Source organism: Solanum pennellii, chromosome 5 (genome assembly GCF_001406875.1).
Source record: "Solanum pennellii chromosome 5, SPENNV200".
In the NCBI taxonomy this organism is placed as follows: Eukaryota; Viridiplantae; Streptophyta; class Magnoliopsida; order Solanales; family Solanaceae; genus Solanum; species Solanum pennellii.
In genome coordinates, this window is record NC_028641.1 from 37,605,346 (window position 1) to 37,613,469 (window position 8,124).

Here is an 8,124-nt window from a genome sequence, read left to right on the forward strand (position 1 = left end):
AATAATTAAAATCCTAAAAAATTTACTTAAGTTAGAAAAAGTGAATTTTTTGTCAATTTATAAAGATCATAACTTCTAGCTCAAGAAGAGTAAGGAGCACTTCAAGATATGTTTAGAAATCTCTTTGAATGATCTTTCTAACGCCGCCGAATTTGTGCGGTTCCGAGTTTATATGAGTAAGTTATTCCCTTTGGAAGTTGGACTGATAGATTAAGAAAAGTATAAATCTGGATTTTTGAAAGATAATTTAGTCTTTTCCTTACCTAATTATTCTAATTCGTTTTTAGGAGTTTGATTGGGGTAAAGTCATATTTTATTCTGTTTTAGAAAAGTTAATTTCACGCTAGAGTTTGGAGAAAGAAGAAAAGAGGAAAAAGGGAAGAATGTTCGATATTCCTTTAGGATTCGTCAAGATCAACTTGTGGATTTCGTCGGGATTGATACCTACAAAGGTATGTGAGATCACATAGAGTTTGGTTAGTTCACCCTCGTGCCAATCATGATTCAATATTAGCAAAGTTATTAGATTTGAAAGTAATCTTTGAGTTCTTGATAAGTTTCGTTTGAGCTCTTCTAGTTGTGTTGATTGGATTTTCTTGAGGTCGATTCACGATTTTAGCTGTGTTTTGAGTAGAATCTGATGTTATTTGATGGTATAAATGAATATAAGTGTTTGGAGAAATAACCCATTAAGTTTAGAGGGCTTAAAGTTGAAAAACGAAGAACTAACATTTGACGGGAAGATCTGGTACTTAGGGGCACGTCGCAGAGCTGGTTCCCAGTTTTGGAAAAAATCATTTCAAGGAGAAGAGCGATCACCGACCTTTCATCCTCAAAAGTTATTTTCTAAACCAAAATTTAAATGCTTCTTCGCATCGTGGACCCACCCGCAAATTTTTATTTTAGATTTTTTCTTATGTTTAGCTATCTAAAATTATTCCTAAACATCATGAGATCATTCCTATCGCAAATCACGATCCTTGAATCCATAATTCAATTCAAGGAAAGGTAAGAGTCCACTCTTGGAAGTCAAGATAAGTTCTAAAAGTTTTCATAAATCTTCCACAAAACGTTTTAACTTTGTTTTAAGACTTAGGTTTAAAGTTAAGCAAAAAGTTCAGATTTGAAGTTCATTTCTTCAAAGAAGTTTATGAGAACTAAGTACTCTAGAAGTTTAAAATATTTTCATATTTAAATAAGAACGGAAACTGATATTTTCAAAGAGCTTTTGAGCTAGTTTTCAGAAAACATGATATGCTTTCATAATAAAGAAGGAGGGGCAACTTTGATTTCCAAGGTAGCGTTTGAGCTATGTTCTTTAGCACTAATCTCAAATCACAGAAGAAATTATATTTTTAAAATATATGAGATAATTTAATATTTTTGGTAGTAGTATTGAGCACCGATATGGGGAGAGTTCAGACAACTCACAACCCCCATAAACCATGTAGCCACTATGGATACAAAAAGACCATACTTTTTACATGATTCCTTTAGCGCTTTTTTAGGATAGACTAGTGGATCCACTTAAAATTTCAGGTTCTATACTTATATCAAGGTATAGGATGGCCCTGGCAGCGTGAGACAAAATGTTTTATCATCACTATAGCTCTTAATGATGATTATCGGTTAGAGAAACTCCCACGGAATTAATTGTAATCTTATGTACACAATTTCTTTGTATTTTTACATACATCTCAGAGTTATATTGTATCTCTGCATACATACGTAGTGGAATATCATGTTTTAAATAGTTTTTCTTTATATCACACTTGTTTTAAAACTACTTTATATTGAAATGAGTTCAGTTGAGTCAGGTAAGTTCTTCATATTGCTTTCAAGTCTATGTTGCGTTTAGTATTCCAACTCGCATACTCATACATTTAATGTACTGATGCTCGTTGGTCTGCATCTTATTATGATACAGACACAGGTTACTAGGATCGACATCCAGTGCATCGTTGATCAAGTGAGCAGTTCAGAGTCTGTTGGTGAGCCTCTTTGCATTTCGGAGGACTCCTTTTATTGTTTTCAATTTTATTTTCATGTCATTAGGATTTTTCGGGTTTTTTTCCAACATCCATCGAAGTTGTTTTAGAGTTTTTATAGACAGTCAGCAATTAGTTATGAATCTTTTATCTTTGTATTTCAGATTTATTGCTATGAGACTTGACTAGCAACTTTGGGTTAGTTTGAATGCTTTATTTAAAGACATTCTATGATTTTTCTTAATTTTTTTATTTGAGGTTATTTCTGATGTTTAAGTCTTCCGTTGACTAAGTAAGTAAGACCATGGATTCGCTTGTGGCAAGCAATGGTTCTCGAGTGCCAGTCCTGCCGAGGGTTTAGGTTCAGGGCGTGACAAACTGATTGTCATTAGAATGTCACTATAGAATTTAGGGAAATTTATAGAGAGTATAATTTCCTTAAAAAAATACATATTTAGTGTCAATTAAATATTTAATTATCATTAAAGATGATTTTTTTCGTAGTGATAACTCTTTCTTTTGACTTCTTTCAATTGAATTTGTGAACTCTAAACTTGAATACAACCTGAGAGACTATCTTTTAAAAAAAATATGTTCAGCAACATATTTTTCTTATTGATTGTTAGGAAAGTAAGTTCGCTTTTGTTATTATTTTTTGTGGATATTTGTGAGCTCAAGTGCTCACAAAATTATGGTGTGAGATTTTAATATGTTATGTATCAAAATTTTGATTTAGAATATTCACTCGTCTTTTCTTCAGATGTGACCTACTGCTTGGTTGATCATTGCATTAAATTTTTATAACTACATACTATAACCATAACAACAACTAGGTTTCAAATCAAGATAATTGGGACCGGTGATATGAAACCTAAGCAATAACAATGACTATTCTGAGACAATGAGGAAAAAAATGTATGATATTAACAATTTTAGGGTGATTTTTAACATATAAATGATACAATATACTATAACAAAAAAAGATTTAAACGGAGGTTCATAAGAAAGGATCTGAAGCCCCTTTATTTGCCATTTGTTAATTATGTTCTTATAGGGACGTGGTGTTCTGCTTTACTTTGGAGTGTTGTTTGAGGCTTTTTTCTCTCTTCTTAATGTTTTGATGTTGTTCTTTATAACTTCAAATTTTTGACCAACTATTTCCATGGAGATCTTTTTAGATTTCTTCTTATACTTAAAATATTTTTATTACTCATTCACTCTAAGATTTTGGAGGAACCTTTGTCTTAAGATAAAATATTCTTGGCAATATAGTGTATGTATCGAAAATATGAATATTATCAAATGATCACATGTAAGCTAAGTAAAATAGTTCAATCCCGTGTGAATCACGAGTAATTTTATCTTGTGTGTATTACCCTTTTATATAAGCCAACAAATAAAGACTAACATTACAATACTTATTTGTACAATATGTTGCGTGAGTTGTATTATGAATGTGGACCTATTTTAGTGGCATTTTATCTTTTAATGATCTATATGCTTAACACGTGTATTCCCACCTTCACTTTTTCTCCCTCCGGCTTTCTACCCTCCACTCTTAAACTTTGCTATTTCCGCTTTCATTTTTCCTCTCAATTTCTCATCATCTTCTTCAATGAGCGGTGAAATCTATTGGACTTCCTAACTCTTTTTTTTTTGTTTTAGATCCTATTTTGTTGATTGTATGTTCGATTGATATGATATTGCTTTTCAACTTTGTTGTTTTATGGGGTTGTGGTTATAAGTATGTTGCATGTACATAATTATGTGTTAGTTCTGTTGTAAATCTTATGGAAAATACCTTCATCACAAACACTTATACCAAATTCATCAAAGTTTTTACTTCAAAAATAACTCTGATAGAAAATTCTCATAGCTCGAGGCGTCTCAAAAGAAATTGTCCTTAAGGCTATTTCATCTAATATGGGTGTATCCCCAGGATTCAACAACCTCTACTAGTAAAAAGCTAGGAGCTAGAAACTAACAAAGACTTTTTTACGATTAAACCCAACACTATAGAATATTAGGACGAAGAAGAATCAATCTATATTTTCTCCTCTTCTTCTCCACAAGAACTCATGAGAAATATATAGCCAAGAATAAGTAAACTACTAATGTCGCAACAACAGTTACTGAGAATAAATGTTATCAATACATTGATGACAATTTATTTTGGACAATTGAAGACTCCTAATTTTGGTCAAAAGGAAACATTGCAACATCCATATCTTTGACAAACAATATCAATATTATTGTCAATGATAGAGTGTTATTTATGGAGATGAATTATTTATAAAATAATACTCCATTGTCTTCCAAATATAACAAGATATAAAATAATTCTTTTTGATATATATTTAATAATATTTTTCCAACATGTCCTACTCTCAATTTTTAAGCCTTGAATTCAATTATATGAGGTAACAAAAAATTTCGATTAGTCACAAATAACTGCCCTTTGAGATATTTGTTATTAGTGTACTGTTTTTTAATTATTTTTTTTCTGTTCTTCACTATAAAAAATTTTTAAAATTTATTGATGCTTCTCGCTGTCATCATTTTTATTGATTTTCATACTGTAATCTTTTAACACTTCTGACATTAACCATCTAAAGATTTAAGAAAAGCTTTGGTGCATCGTAACTCAAAGGTTTCATTTTTGGTTTTTGCTTCTCTGTAAAAGAGACTTGTAATTCAAATCATACCATATCCAATCATTCATTCATTCCTTATAGATACTATTGGAATGTTATTTTTTTTCATTTTGGTAATTTTTAAATAATACATATATTTTTTATATGATTATACATAAAATTATTACTTTTTATAAATATTCGAAAAATATCTCAGAAAGATTTTTCTTAATTAAATATTCTATTAGTTAGTTTTGTTTATGTTGAATGCCTTGAATTGGACCCGTTACAAACAGAAAGGACGGGGGTCTCGCTGACCGGTCAGCGAGTCGGGGGGTCCAGGGGGGCGACGCGCCCCCTGGCCTGGGGGGCCGGGGGGGGGGGGGCGGCCNATACATAAAATTATTACTTTTTATAAATATTCGAAAAATATCTCAGAAAGATTTTTCTTAATTAAATATTCTATTAGTTAGTTTTGTTTATGTTGAATGCCTTGAATTGGACCCGTTACAAACAGAAAGGACGGGGGTCTCGCTGACCGGTCAGCGAGTCGGGGGGTCCAGGGGGGCGACGCGCCCCCTGGCCTGGGGGTCCGGGGGGGCGGAGACGCCCCCGGCCCGACGGTATACAATGTTGTTGTATTGGGCCCTTAATTATCTGTCAATTCTGTATGTTGGGCCCAAGCCTGTTAGGGCATAGCTTAGCACTATATATAGACGCTATGGCAAACCCTATTCTGTAATTCTGTTCTTGCCTCTCCATAATAAAACTGCTCTCCCTCTTCCCCGTGGACGTAGCCAATTTATTGGTGAACCACGTAAATCTGTTGTCTTGTTTTTCGCGTTTATATTTTCTCGTATTATCTCAAATTCCGCATAACAGTTTAATTATAAAATAAACTTTAAATTAATTAGTTTATATTTAAGCTAATAATTCTATCTAGTTAAAATGGTGGTTAACCAGAAAAATATAAGATTCAGTAACAACAAAAGAAATTAGAAGATTGATATTAAATATATTAAACTTTACATTTACAATTGAAGTAATAAAGACTAACAAGAATGGTGTTGCATACTACTTATCAAGACAAAGCTACTCAAACTGAGAACAAAAATGAAGATACAATCGAAGAGCTACTCAAAGCCATTACTACACTTTGTACCAAAGTGGACAGAATGGACAATGAGATACAAAAGCTAAAGACTAATGAAGATAACCTGAAGTCTAAAGCTAATATAAGTCAGCAGCATGACTATAAAAATGCGGAGCTACGTCGATCGGAAGACGATAAAATTCCAGAGATAAAAGGAGACGATGGGAAACTCCCTAAAACCCATAAAATTTGTTTAAATACAGCTGCAGGTACAAGCAGGAAAGTTAGTGAGAAATCACGAAATACAAACTTAAACCAGTTATTTATAAAACCATTTACTCAAAACACACAAAAACATATACCCACAGAACCGCAAACTTCTACATACGCAGTTAGTATACAGAGTGATAAAAAAAGATACAATTACATCACACAATCATACATTGAAAGCATATATAAGATCCAAACATATTTAAATTTAAACCCCAGATCCACACAAACCAAAAACCCAAACGAAGATTATATAACCCAAAAAACTACAAGGATATAATAGACTGATTGCACAACCCAAAACTAGTTCAAACTTAGTAAAAACATGTTACAGTTATGGACTACTAAGTACAGTATATACATACGACGGAGAAGAAATTACTGGAATACCAGAGTTATACAAAGCATTTATCACATATAAAAGAGTTACAAGAGGAAACTTGTTTTATATCAAGTTTTAAACAGTACCAGCAGAGATATTGTATGAAGAAATTAAGTCACCGATTCAAGTTATCAAGATAGGATTAACAAAGGATATGATAATACCAGAAGATATAGAAAAACAAGCTGAAATACCAAAGATAGAAATACCAAACTTTTATGCAAATAAAAGGATAATTGGTATATCAACAATTATACAAGAACTAGCTAACAATTATTTAAACGGCAATGCTATTTGGAGTTACTATGCAAGAGACCAAGTTATGATATATTCAAACTCCAGAGAGTTAAGAAGAGCAGATATGGATGAAGTCCAGCGATGGATTTTATCACTATTAAAACCAGAAGAACAACCTACGACAAGAGCATTGAAAAAGGAATTTATTTCAGAAGAATTATTAACCAGATATTGCAAACTTATTGGACATAAATATCCAGATCACAGATGCTCCAAATGCAATGGAGAAGATAACATAATACCAGATGTTGATTTGGAATAAGGACAAGGAGATAAAGATGCAAGATAAGATAAGGATGAAGAAAAGAAAAAGAGATATGGCAGACAAAGAAAAAGTGACAAAAGAAAAAAGAGACATAAAGATAGAAAAGATGGCAGACAAAGAGATAAAAAATGTAAAAAGAAAGAGATAAGATTCCTTTGTACAGTAAATAACTTCTGCTTTTTTGAAAGGCCAATGTGTATAGCCGGCCATTTGTAAAGTTTTGTTCAAAAGTCGTAAAGTGTACAGTAGACGCACTTATGTGCAGACTTAGGAGTTAGTATATATAGATTGCCAAATTGTAAATGAAAGGCAGGCAATGCCAAACAAAAGTTCAAGTTAATAAACCCTCTCTCAAAATACAAAGCTCTCTCAAAGATACAAACTAAGAAAAACATATGGAAAAATCGAAAATACAATCAGGTATCTCAGATAGCATGACAAATCAAGAGGCAAAGGTATATTGTTTATTAGATATGCAGAACTAATTTCATATATTCCTGAATATCATATAAATGATTAATTAAATTCATGCATGAATTCTAGTTTGCTAGTAAACGGGAAACAGGGAGAAAACTGCTAGACTATGTCATCCCACAATGGAAACCGATAGGCGGGGATGCCGTTAGGGGAGTACACAAAGTTGAGGCGCTGATAAGAAGTAATTATCCGCTAAAGTACGATGCTAGTAGTGACCGGAAAACATGATAACGATACTCTAGTTGATAATAAACTAATATGAATTTAATTAGATTATGATATGATAGGAAGGAATAACTGAAGAAAAACCTGCATAATAAAAAATAAACATGTTTACAATGTACGATGAAATAAGAAGCTATAAAACTTTGATTTTATATATACTTAAAGATATAGAAATTGATGACATAAAAAGAGTTATATGGGAAAAAATATTTGAATATGATTTAGAAGATATATTAAATCAAGAATGGTATGAAATAAATTTACAAGAATTAGAAATAGAAAGAACAGATATATGCGATTTAGAAATAGATTCAGATTAAAATGAACTATGACTATTTAGAATATTGGATAGAAACTATGAAAAATATAAGATTATTAGAACAATTAATACAAGAAAATTTAAATATGGACCAAAGAACCCAAGATATATTATATATAGAATATATAATAAACAACCTTGAAGAAATAATTAGATTAACACAATTATCAGAAGA

At 31.7% G+C, this 8,124-nt stretch overlaps 1 pseudogene; it reads left to right on the forward strand.

Moving 5' to 3' along the window:
* The first annotated feature begins 5,658 nt into the window (after positions 1-5,658).
* On the forward strand, positions 5,659-7,411 carry LOC107019954 (annotated as a pseudogene).
* The last annotated feature ends 713 nt before the right edge of the window (positions 7,412-8,124 follow it).